Consider the following 12,993-nt stretch of genomic DNA (forward strand, 5'->3'; position numbering starts at 1 on the left):
GTACGGTTTCATGAAAATTTTATCTGAATACCTTAATTACAAGTATAATTTTATATAATTCGTAGAAGTTGTCTGAATGTACGAGTTATGTGTAACCAAAACTTTAAATTTAATTATTTCAGAAAATAAATTTTCTACGTTTTCAACCATAGGTATTCATTTTATTTCTCAGTGGTTAAAGCTAGAGTGATGAAACTTGACAAATTTATTCATTAATACTCTGTTGTGAAATGGAGCATTTAATTAGCTGCATACATATTTTTATTTATAGAGAATTATACGTAAACTGTATTAATTTTTTTATTAATGTTTAAACATTGAAGAAATTATACATTTTTTTTACAAATGAACAAATTACAGTAGGACATTACTAATGTCCATTGCACAATATGCAGTGTTACCTTCAAGAAGAAATTAGATTAAAAAATAATAATTCTTTTAGAAATAGGATTTTCACTAAGAAAATTAAAAAGAAAATTAAAAGTTTAATATTCTAAAAAGTGTTTACGAGAAAAGATTAAAATTGACAACTTGTGATTGTGATATTGATATGCATATCTTATTCAGTAAAGATTTGAACTTTTTAGCTTAAAAATTGTGGACTTTAGAAAATGTACTTTTACTATTTTTTTAATATTTAGAGCATATGTCGACTGTTTTATTGCATAGTTGCATACATTTTTTCAGGTTTTTTTAGTACATAAAGTTCTGTAGTCTGCTTATAAGCTATAAAATCTCTCTGTCCTGACAAACAACTTTCCAGTTATCATTATGTTCTAAAAATTTTTAGGTGTTCCTTCAGATTGTCCAAATATCTAAGCCTAAGTATTTTCAGTGGTCTTTTCTGTAAATCGAATAAATCCATAATACAACGCCAACGGCTTAAGTTGTGTTTACACAACGTAGAACTGCACGCATTGTATTCTTCACTTGACATAATTAGGAATATTAAATCCAGACGTTTGAGATGAGCAGAGCATGTAGCACGTATGGACGAATCCAGAAATGCATATAGAGTGTTATAAGGGAGGCCGGAGGGAAAACGACCTTTGGGAAGGCCGAGATGTAGATGGGAGGATAATATTAAAATGGATTTGAGGAAGGTGGGACATGATGGTAGAGACTAGATTAATCTTGCTCAAGGTAGGGGCCAATGGAGGGCTTATGTGAGGGCGGCAATGAACCTTCAAGTTCCTTAAAAGCCATTTGTAAGTAAGTACAACGCCAACAGTGCTACTCAAAAACCGGTCTATGCATAATTTTTTATTTTATTGGGCTATTTTACGACGCTGTATCAACATCTCAGGTTATTTAGCGACTGAATGATATGAAGGTGATAATGCCTGTGAAATGAGTCCGGTGTCCAGCACCGATAGTTACCCAGCATTTGCTCATATTGGGTTGAGGGAAAACCCCGGAAAAAACCTCAACCAGGTAACTTGCCCCGACCAGGGTTCGAACCCGAGCCAGACGCGCTGACGGTTACTCCACAGGTATGGACTAAGCATCATTATATTGTAACTTGTATTAAAATGAGTGCTTCAAGATTTTACTGGTACCACGTGTTAGATAAATAGGAGGTGTGGTAATTAATGTTGATGGTATTTTAATTTTAAAAAGTTGCGTATTTTATTGTGTCGAGAATCTTGTGTTTAACTGTAGTACTTTTCAGAAGACTAAAAATGGCGTCTGTTGTTGGTATCTGTGGATTGTATTTCACTATTGCCATCTCCCGGACTGCTTTAGAACTACGTAGTATCCTCGTATTAGTTCACTTCTTCCAGCGCTCTTGCTTATAACGCTTGGTCCGCTTGGACTACCGGCGACGTAATGGAACTAACTATTCCGCGTTGAAACTCGAATTAGAGAAGACGTGTATGCGAAGTTCTTGGAATAAGACCCGCGTAAACAAAGTCAGCTGTTGAATTCGTGTTTTTTTGTGTTGGTTCTGTTGTGTGTTGATCACATTTATGTTTCGTGTGTATTTTTTGGTGTGACTAGATTTAGTGTCGTGTTATCAGTGTTTCGTGTTTTGTTCTATTTTTTTTCTTGGTGTGTGCATTTGACCGGTGACAGAACACCTGTTCCAAATGTTTTCATCTCTGTTTTGCATTCCTCGTAGTGGCATATTTTTAACGATGCATTTTGGAAGGCTGTAATTTTTAGACGCGCTCTGCTGAGTCTTCGGAGACCAAAGAAGACTGGAATGGTCAGCTTTTGTGATTCAAGGTAAACTTTATTTCATAAAATCATTTCTTAAAGTTCGATTAAGTTTACTACATTTTGTATTAACGCACAACGATTTGTAAAGAAAGCTACGTGCTACGACTGAAGGCCGTGTTACCATGAGTAAAACATGTGGTCTGTTACTAACCTGCGCTTTCACTCGTCTTGGGATAATGCTTCACCTATTGTCTGTTTCACGGATCTGAGATCATGCTGTAGAGGTGCGGTTGCTTTACCATGAAGTATGAGCGTAGACTGCAGGAATTTTCACCCTTAGGCGGTTTGCCTGTTGATGTATTAACTATTTTAAAAACATTGCATCCTAATGTAATTTCACGTTTTTTAGTTATTTTTTTTAGTAAAAGCGTCTTTAAACACTATTAATGTCTAACAGCTGTTTCTCTCAAACTATTGAGTGGGTTTTATTCATACTCAATGTGTTTACGAGTAAGTATCGTTATAGTATGTAATTCATGAAATTATAGGGCCAGGTTTAATGTGAATAAGCAAAATGAGTATACCTGTATGCTTGAATATTGAATAATAGTTTCAAAGTGTCAAATGACATTTATGAACAAAACATTAAGGCGTGGGAAATAACTGACGTTTACCTTAGAGCACAAACGTAAAAGTAAGTCCAAGTAGGGACTTAAACTGCTACCAGAGGTCCATGTATATGGTATGTAAATATTTTTAATAAATCTGCTACATTCAATATGTTTTCATGCACGTCACGTGATCCAAGATGAGAAAAGGAGCGAGAGAGAGTCTAAGTAAAGAGAGAGAATAAGAGAGAGGCTAGATAGCGGTTCCTCCTCACAAACCAGTCCCAGCAAGCCCATTGAAAACGAAACTATGTACAGTCGAAACGAAAACATTTGTGACATTTCTTGTTACTGTTGTTTCCTGTTATTTGTGAAAGAGAACGATGTCCTTTATTTCTTGACATAGGAAGTTCGGAATATTTTTGTATTTCGTTTGCCTTGAATTAATATTTATATTCACATTGAAAAGTAATGAACTAATGACACTCCAAAGCATTGAACAAATATACTTGCCGAAAAAAAAAACACAACTTTTTTCAGTTACTTTCATTAAGGTACGATTACGATTACCTATATTAGGCCCTAAACACGATTACGATTACCTGCCCTAAACACCAAAATCTACATCTTTTATCATTAACATAAACAACTGTGTAAAGATAATCTGAAAAAATTACAATGTTCAAATTGTGTCAGCTGTCAGTAACAGTACCGTAAGCTTTAAAACAAAATACTGTCATGTTTCCTGATAGCACATATTAATGAGCCAACGGCGTAGCTCAGGCGGTAGAGCATTTGCCTGCTGATCCGGAGTTGCACTCGGGCGTGGGTTCGACTACTGCTTAGGGGGCCTATTACATGGTAGGGTTTTTTCGAGATTTTTCCAACCGTAAAGCGAATGTCAGGTAATCTATGGCGAATCCTCAGTCTCATATCGTCAAATATCATCTCGCTATCACCAATTCCATCGGCGCTAAATAACCTAGTAGTTGATACAGCGTCGTTAAATAACGAAATAAAAAATACGTATTATGTAGCAACTTACAATTAAAATAACCACTGTACTAAGTAAAGATTTGTCAGTTTATTCACAATGACATTCTTTCAGATCCCTTTAATTATCAAGTTAAGTCTCACTATTTGGCGTTATTTTGAAGTTAGTTATTGCTCTAAAATTTTTGGGGAGATAGGTTTTTTTGGTTTCGTTTAATTATACTATTTACGATTTAAATAGATATTACCAACAGTTTTACTTCTGATTGAGGTTGTCTGGTATGTACATCTATTATCAAGCAATATGCCTACATCTCACTTGACGGTATGTCGATATGTGTTACAGGAAGAACAATTGTTTGTATACATCTGAAGTCTGATTAGTGTAATATGTAGCTAGTCGGCGATATATTATGGAATGTAGGGGGAAAGGAACTGGCCGCACTATTCCATTATCTCCTGGTCAAGTTGCCTCATAAGTGGTGCCTTGTTGGTATCACTTGTGAGGTTCAGACCTATATTCGGACAATTGACTAAACAAGAGCAACAACAACAGTTAATAAGAACAATGAAACAAAGTCTATTGAACAATATAAGGAGAGAAACATTCTAAAAATTTTATAAAACAATGACACTTTCCATGTTATTAGTCCATATGGTTCCGAAATACGGGCTCCTTGACAACACAACCAAAGAAACGAATAGAAGCAGCAGAAATAGACTTGTGGAATATACTCTATTGCATAGATATTCAAGTATAACTCGTACGAGGTAACCCCTGTCGTAAGCAACCCGCAGCGCATATACTTTAAGGTCGTTTTTCCTATTTTGTATGGAAAGTTATTGACCTTAGCAGAGCATGCTTGACGTGCAACTCCTGGCTCTACAGGCGTTTGGACACCCATGCTCTATTGGTTTACAAAACAAATAAAGAAATGACAAGAGCTAAAAGTGAAAAATTGAATAATAATAATAATAATAATAATAATAATAATAATAATAATAAAGGAAAAAACAAATAAAGGAAGACTGGCTAAACCACATAGTAATGTAAACGAGTTTAAATAGGATTAAAAAAAACAATAATTATAATTCTGTAAATAGAAGAGCTATTGGACGATCAATGAAGTGCTGGAAAGATCTATTTTTCTCGTAATGATATTGGAGACGGAACAGGCCATACTTCGGGCCTTTACCGTGAAGTATTGATGATGGTAGTGGTGATAAAAATGAGAAAACTTATTTGAGTCGTTTTTTAATAAATCAACATGTTTTTATATTTTTATAACTTCTTCAAATACCGCCATATTCCGGTAATTTGTTAAATAGCACGTGCTTTATTTCTCTTGTATACTTCTTGGTTTAATTTCATAGGTATGACCAAATTACTTCAGTAGTTCAGAAAAAAAAAAATGTGCACAGAAGGATGTACGAACCGAAAATCAGGTTTCGGTATCAGGGTCAATAAAATAATTTTTGTAGCAGCATAGTACTTTTTCTGTAAAATCATGCAGTGAAAAAATGAAAGATAGAGAATCGGAATTAAGGCAGCTGAAATTACATTTCTTTGTGTTGTTGAAGGGCCTTCAAGAGGAGATACGACACCGAAACCACAAGATTAAAATAGTACGTACTGTATCTTGTCATTAGTATAAAAACTGAGGAAAGTAGAAATGTAGTAGGCTATAACTACAATGAATCTATGTTGTCTTTCCAAACCCATTTTAAATTATAAATCTAAAGGGACAAATGCCAGGAAATAAAAAAATTTGATTAAATAGTTGAATTCGGAACATGTTTTCCTAACCAAATATGAAAACGACATTCACATTTGTGTCGTGGAATGTTGACATACATGATGGAAATTGAATAGATGTACTCGTATATATTCAAATACATATCAGATCGGTGATTAAAAGTGTTGAAGACTTCATAATGAACTAACACGAATTATGTTTGTTAAATTATAGGTCTATTAGATATGGGAAAACTGCCTCATTGTAGGCCCTATTCCCGCCCCTCCTGCTTTACCTACATCCACCATTTAGTTAGCTCACATACCTGTACTACGCCCGCATCAATCTATCGTTCAAAACAATTATGTTCGCGTCATTGGCGGAATTATGTCTCGCTATAAGCCAGAGAAGTACAGTATGTGATCGAGAACGAATGGGACCTGAAGCTGCACAGCTGGGAACGACATTTTTTTGAAACTGTCCCGCAAATCCTGATCCAATATGAACTATTTTTTAGGAAAACTGATGGTGTCTCTCTATTCAGAGGGAAACATAAGGGCTTCATAATTATTACGACAATTTATAAAACGAATTAATGTAACTTTATGTTAAAATAAACTTCAAACGTTTACAGAACAGTTTGAAAAAAAATAACTTTCAATATTTTCCAAACTTGAAAGTACACATTCTTCTCTTGAAATAATTAACAAATACAAGTTCAAAGACACTTTAATCACTCTTTGCAGACATTATGAAGACATATTTTTAGGTAGGATATTACATCTACATATCATCGTCGATTTTATGAGACTTCCTATGCGACTTTACAGAAACTAATTTTTCAGGAGGAAGAAAAAAATAATTAAAAATTAATAGGCTTACCCTCATCCTTTATGTTCATCATATTCACCAACATTTCCTACTGAATTACTTCATATTCTTTTGTAAGACCTTTGATTTTAATTAATTTTTTTTCCTCCTGAAAAATTATTTTCTGTAAAGTCACATAGAAGGTTTCGTAAAATCAACGACGATATATTATGGAATGATTACTATATAATGATGCAATGGTATTCTCTCTGTTCAATCTTCAAGGCACTGACATCATTGTAATACAAACTAACAGATGTGCACAACTATACGGCAATATATGTAAGAAAATAAGCACTGAATTGTTTCTTTCAAGTTATGCCTGAAATCTAATTTCCTATCCTTCGTAGTTCTTGTTGGTCTCCTGGTAGAATTATTGTACGAATCTATGTTCAGTATATACAGTATGAGAGCAGATGTTTTTATAAAATTAATATTGAATCTTCGGTCTCGCTACGCAACACATATAAGACTGACTTCCGTTTTGTGTTGCGTTATTTTATTTCATGATGAAATGAAACTGAGATGGTGTAACTTTATATGTATATACATGCATATGCTGTATCTGGAGAAATTAATAAGCTGGTTTACGTAAGGTTTTTTCCCCCCTTGTTAAGAGGGAGGAAGGGAACATCCCACGCACTGTGACCTGAGGTCTATTGTACACCCCCCCCCCCCGATATGGGATGAGTTGCGTGCCCACTGATCCTCTACGCGCACCGACCTAACAACTTGGCCCTCTTAACGACCGGTCCCTACAACCGACAGAGTCCATGTACCACTTCTGTTTCGGCAACCCACCCAAGGCTCCCTTAACGGTCCGAGACGGAAGTCCTCCCTCGAGAAGGTCTGCCCCGGGTTCCGTTGCAGAAGCTATCCATCACCACTTGAATACAATCCACGGAGGTCGGTCGAGAGAGCCAGCAGCTTCGGAGGGCCGCCTGTAGAGCGATCTGAAAACCAGAAGTAACGGGATGGTGAATGAAAGGATGATAGGAGAGGAAAGGAAGTGGCGAAGATGAGTGGGGTTCCAATCGCCTGATAAAGATACCTGATATCCATCGGAATGAGGGAAAAACCTCACCCAGGCAACTCGTCCTGACCGGGGATCGAACTGAGGATGAGCGACAGGTTAGCTTGATTTGTTCAAGCTTCTGTCATGCTTTGCATATACGCTTTTTGGTAGATAGGTAAGAATGGAATGAAATTTTCGGGAGCGAGCACTTTGACTCAGCATTGCGACCTTTCACGATCTATTGCGCTAACACTCAAGCTAGGCGCATTTCCAAACTCACACCGGTTGACTACACTAAGGTTCGCTGCGTATTCAGGTTTCGAGCAGACAATCCCCTTCGTAGTCCCCTTTGTGCGTCGCCAGCCGGCCAAAGGCGGAGAGAGAACCGTTTCCTTCGGGGAGGGGGTAAAGCAAAACCATAGGGTTATGGGGAACATCATTATCCTCCTCCTCCCGTTATAACTTGACCGTGGTACAGTATATTGGAATGTGATCATTTAATAAAGGTATTTTCGAGGGCATGTTTCTTACAGTGTTATCCATATCCGTGATGTTTCGGACCTAATTGTATAGGGCTTGAACTGTAGAACTACTACAAATTATAATAGGGCATAACCTAAAACAATCTCCCTCTTTTTCTCTCTCGTACAGAAACACATGCATACGTCAATAACACAGTGCTAACAGAAACGTTTTATAGGAAGTTTACCTTCTAGAAATCATATGAAATGTAAACTCTATTTTATTTAATCTCGTCTTTAAGTTTACAGATACCGGGATTACTTTTCTTTCTTTTGCATTGTTGTGCAGTATGTTATTCATATTTCTCCAAGTGGCGGCCTGAACACCTGCAGACTCCTAGTACATGAGCTTAGGCTGTTACAAAAGAAACATTACAGTGCTTCCATTCCCCAAATGAGGTATAGAAATTCTTATACATTCAGAAATTTAAAAAAAAATATTATAGTCCAGACACATGATTTGAAGACTTTAATTAATCAATTTAAGCACAAAAACTTAATCATAAACAAAAGCAAAAAAGATTGTTTGAATTCAATATTTTATAACGTTAATAGAAAAAAAAAGTTCAGTCAAGTTTGGGGGGTTGCAGAGCAGTGCCCCCATGCCCCTCTCCATAACTCCCCCTATGCAGCCTGTGTTCGGGGGATGCTATGGAATGATAACGAAATGGAGAAATGTTGATGGAATGCTGTAGAGTCACTTAGTTCAAATTAAAATTACCTTACACTTTTATTTTGGAATCGACGCTGAAATATAATTTACTTCTTGTTACTTCATATGAAATATTCATTATTCAGAAACATTTAGCCAGTAGGTAGAATTCCACCACTGACTTCCCTCCTTTCCCACACTGAACACAAAGCTCACTGCCAAACATCTTACTGGTTGTTCTTGTGCTCGGGAAGAAAGAGGACTTGTTGTTTACATCTCCCGATCATCGGTGCACATGAGTAGGGCTCGGAAGTTGAAGACTTATAAATATCCTAAAAAGACCTTTAAAAAGACCTAAAGATGTTCTAAAAAGGACCTAAAGACAGCAAAAAGGGAATTAAAAAAGATGATCCAAATTAATTAATAATTTCAGTTTCAATTACATATTTTATGGATATAATGTTTCAAAAATACAAAATTATAGTGGTATGCAACATACAGTGCGAAAAAAAAACTATATGTCTTCTTTCAGACGTTAACTTATATATTTTTTAGAGTAACATAGTTTGAAAAAGGAATTCCGTGTTCGTTAAAAAAGGACTTGGAGAATTTAGAATGAACGATTTTTGCCACCTAGAATGAATTCAACGAACCCGCAATGGACATCCTGGAGAAAGAAATCGAAATTAGTATAACTACATAAAATATTTGGCTTAACCACACTATGGTTACAGAAATTGGACTTTGGAACTTTATCTCAGCATTGCAGCATACCACAATAGTCATTTCCAGGTTCTTAGGTGTAAAGGATCGTCGGTTTCCTGCCAGCACGTTGCGAAACACAGAGAAACTTCTCTCCACATCAACGGATGTCATTGGTGCATACTTGAAGTAAGTGAGATCTCGTGGTGAATTGTAAAAATGGCAGTAAAAATGTAGTCACTAGAAGCTGAAGTTGCAAAAAAAAAAAGCCATTAAGACCTAAAAAAAAAGAGGCTAAAAAGGACCAATAAGCCGAAAAAGGCAAAATAGGGCACCATTTTCTGGCCTACAATGACCCAAAATGAACATATATTATGTTGGGCCTCGTCTTCGGACACTCGAAAAAAAAAGTATTTTTCCTCAACTTCCGAGTTCTACACATGAATGTACAAAAGTAGATTTATCCTGGATCGAAGAAGGGTGTGCTTTCCCGCGTAGTGAAACATAATGGTGGTATCACTGGGTTACGTGATGATTTCATGTGAAAATGTTTGAGAAAATAATCGGATGGGTATATAAGAAACGAAGATATTTGGGGCGAGAGTTGCGTGGGTTTATAAGTTTCGCAGTAATCACATTTTGTCGTCAGAATGTTGTGCTACAATTTTGACGTTATTTTCAATGATTTAAGTATTGCTCGACCAAGGCGAATGGAACCGCGGGCGTAATGTGAACTATCGCGATGCGGTATTACGAACGCAGGAGCAGTAGCGCCACGACTCCGGGCTGCAGGAATCACTGGCCTTGGTCGAGTAATACTTTTTTTTTTTCTCCCGTGTGTTGTGCGTAGCGGAATCGAATATTAATCAAATTAATATGGTCAAGTCAGTGAGGAGATCAAGAATAACGGTCTTGTATGTTACGTCTGTATTGTCATTCTATTCCACAAACTTAAAAATCCTGACATACCAGATAAACTAATGGAGAAAAAATATCGTACATGTTTACAGACAGATTCTGAAATTCAGTTAGCTTATAGAGTAATAGAAACTATTTTTTTACTTGTTAACTTCATTAACTTATTTTACCTGATACCTATACGCAAAAGATTATTTTGCGTATAATGTTTTAATGTTATGTTTTGTTTAACGACGCTCGCAACTGCAGAGGTTATATCAGCGTCGCCGGATGTGCCGGAATTTTGTCCCGCAGGAGTTCTTTTACATGCCAGTAAATCTACTGACATGAGCCTGTCGCATTTAAGCACACTTAAATGCCATGGACCTGGCCCGGGATCGAACCCGCAACCTTGGGCATAGAAGGCCATTTCTATACTAACTCGCCAACCAGGTCGGCTTTTGCGTATATGTTGTAATGAAATAATGGCTGTATTTACTTAAGTGTTAAAGGTTCTTTTTGCTGCAAGCATTTTTCAGTATCTTAATAGTTTACGAGTATAGGCCTAGTGTACTAGATCTAAATAAATTATATTTCTACTCCATTTCGCCATTGTAGTGGTCTACGTACAAGCAGAAGCGGAAGGAAGGAAATAAACCTATCTCATTACTACCAGAGACGTGGAATTGATGAATGAAGTTACTTGACTCTCACCCCCTAATCTCCATCCTTGGATTACACGTTTACGCTGTATAAAATTAGTGTTTTTTGTAATTGAAACTTGATTTTGGGGCTTGGTGCTTATCATCACTTCAGTAACTCGTTAATACTGTTCTTTCATATTCTAGAAAGTAACAACAGTGGAAATATAAATCTTACAGCTTCCTCATTAATACAGTGTTAACACCAGTTGAAGTACAGAGGTATACAATTTTAAGTGGTCAACATAATATTTTTCCAGAAGGCCTACATCACATAGTGATGATACTAAGGGAATATGTCGACATAAACTGTTAATACCGATGTAATGCTAGAACGTAGGCAAATTGATCATTTTACTCTATTATGACTTGCACTTCAGCCAGACTCAAGTTCGTAATACCGAATGAAAACTGAAGTTTTTCTTCTTAATAGCTTTTCAGAAACTAAAAATTATACAAAAAAGTTACTTAAGGGGTTAGGTACAGCTCACAGCAGTAAAAGTTTGGAAATATTCAACATTTCTTTCCTCCATTACTGTATCTTGTACAATAATGAAAACTAGTATGTGTAAAACACTGTCCTTCTGCTAACGATTTAAAAAAGTTATTTACATTTCTTTTTTCAAAATTCAGTTTACTGTGCAGTGATGAAGCGTTTCCCATATAACTAAAAAACTATCCAACATTCTGTAATGAAATTTCTTGTGTGTATTAATGCATGTCATATCTACAATATGATGAAAGATTATTTCTCTATCTTTGATAGACTCTTTGATAAAAAATAAATTCATTTAAAAAAATGGTCAAATATCAGTATTTTCTTCTAACACAAAATAAAAAAAACAGTGTTTATTAAGAAATGTTGTTGCAAGAGCATGATATTGTAAACATGAGTTTCAGCAATGAAATAAAAGAGAGAAAACATGGAAAAGTTAATAAGTTTATGAGTTATGAGGGAAACGCTACATCATTGCACAGTGAACTGCACATTTTGAATTTTGAAAACAATATATATATATATATATATATATAATTTTTTTTAAAATCTGAAAATATTTTTTTTTCATGTAGCAGAAGGACAGTGTTTTACATATACCAGTTTTCATTATTGTACAAGATATAATAATGGAGGAAAAAATGTTGAATGTTTCCAAAAATTTTACTGCTGTAAACTGTACCTAACCTCTTAAGTCCCACTAACCATACACCGAAGAATTATGAAAATAAACAAATAAATAAATAAATAAATAAATAAATAAATAAATAAAAGTTTTACTTTTTACACTAATCTTTAAACTTCTGCGGCTAGGTGAAAAATGTAATCAGAATCTTAATTCATTACTACTTATAGTAGAGACTATAAGATAACGTTTGCACACCGTTACGTTTTGAATGTCGGATTTTTTTTTCGATACGCCCTAATATGAAGTCAATAGGGACTGAGGTCATGCGTAGCATTGTCTTTAGTAGGATTGGGAACGAATTAGGCATTTACCTTTTTAAATAAAATTATTGTTAATTATTTTATAATGTAAGAAACCACTAAAAATCTCGATCAGATTGGTCTGTCCTGGACTTCAACCTGTGTTTTACCACTGAGCCAGCTCGCTTGATAAAAAAAATAATGTTTGTTTTTTTTATTTAAATTGACAAAACGCTGGGATTACACACGTTCGTGAAATAAAAATAAATTCTTTAACAATCATTAAGTATAATCGACGTTCCTTAGCTTGCCTTTATCACGGTTGTTCAAATCGTTATCCTGTAAGTCCGTAGAAACACTGGAAGCCTGACATTTCTTAATTTAATTGTGTGTTTCTCACTATCCATAAATTCTGAAACCGATATAGACATAAGGACGAAGCGATATCGATGTGCCTACTTTTTAATTAATCAGGACTAATTAAAATTGACTCCGGGAGAGGTTCCGAGTTTTCCGAAACGCGACCGCTTGTCATGTACCACCTGTTCGCATAGGAGAGGCACTTCATCGTGACTGGAGCTCTTCAATTTGTTCATATCCGTCTCTCGTCTACCTTCACGATTCCTGTAATGCAAACACGCATAAAATTGTTTCAAAAGCACGGATACTAACCTATACCGTGTTACCTTGTTCAGTCTCTCTTGTAGTCTAG

General features: G+C 35.6%; 1 long non-coding RNA gene across 1 annotated transcript in view; it reads left to right on the top strand.

Annotated features, from left to right (window-relative positions):
• Positions 1–1,799: 1,799 nt before the first annotated feature.
• LOC138693068 (uncharacterized) overlaps positions 1,800–12,993 on the top strand; it is an 880,072-nt gene continuing 868,878 nt past the window's right edge. The window contains exon 1 of the long non-coding RNA XR_011330218.1: positions 1,800–2,229. This is a non-coding gene — a long non-coding RNA (uncharacterized lncRNA). The remainder of the gene's footprint in view (positions 2,230–12,993) is intronic.

This window comes from Periplaneta americana, chromosome 17 (genome assembly GCF_040183065.1).
Source record: "Periplaneta americana isolate PAMFEO1 chromosome 17, P.americana_PAMFEO1_priV1, whole genome shotgun sequence".
Classification (NCBI taxonomy): Eukaryota; Metazoa; Arthropoda; class Insecta; order Blattodea; family Blattidae; genus Periplaneta; species Periplaneta americana.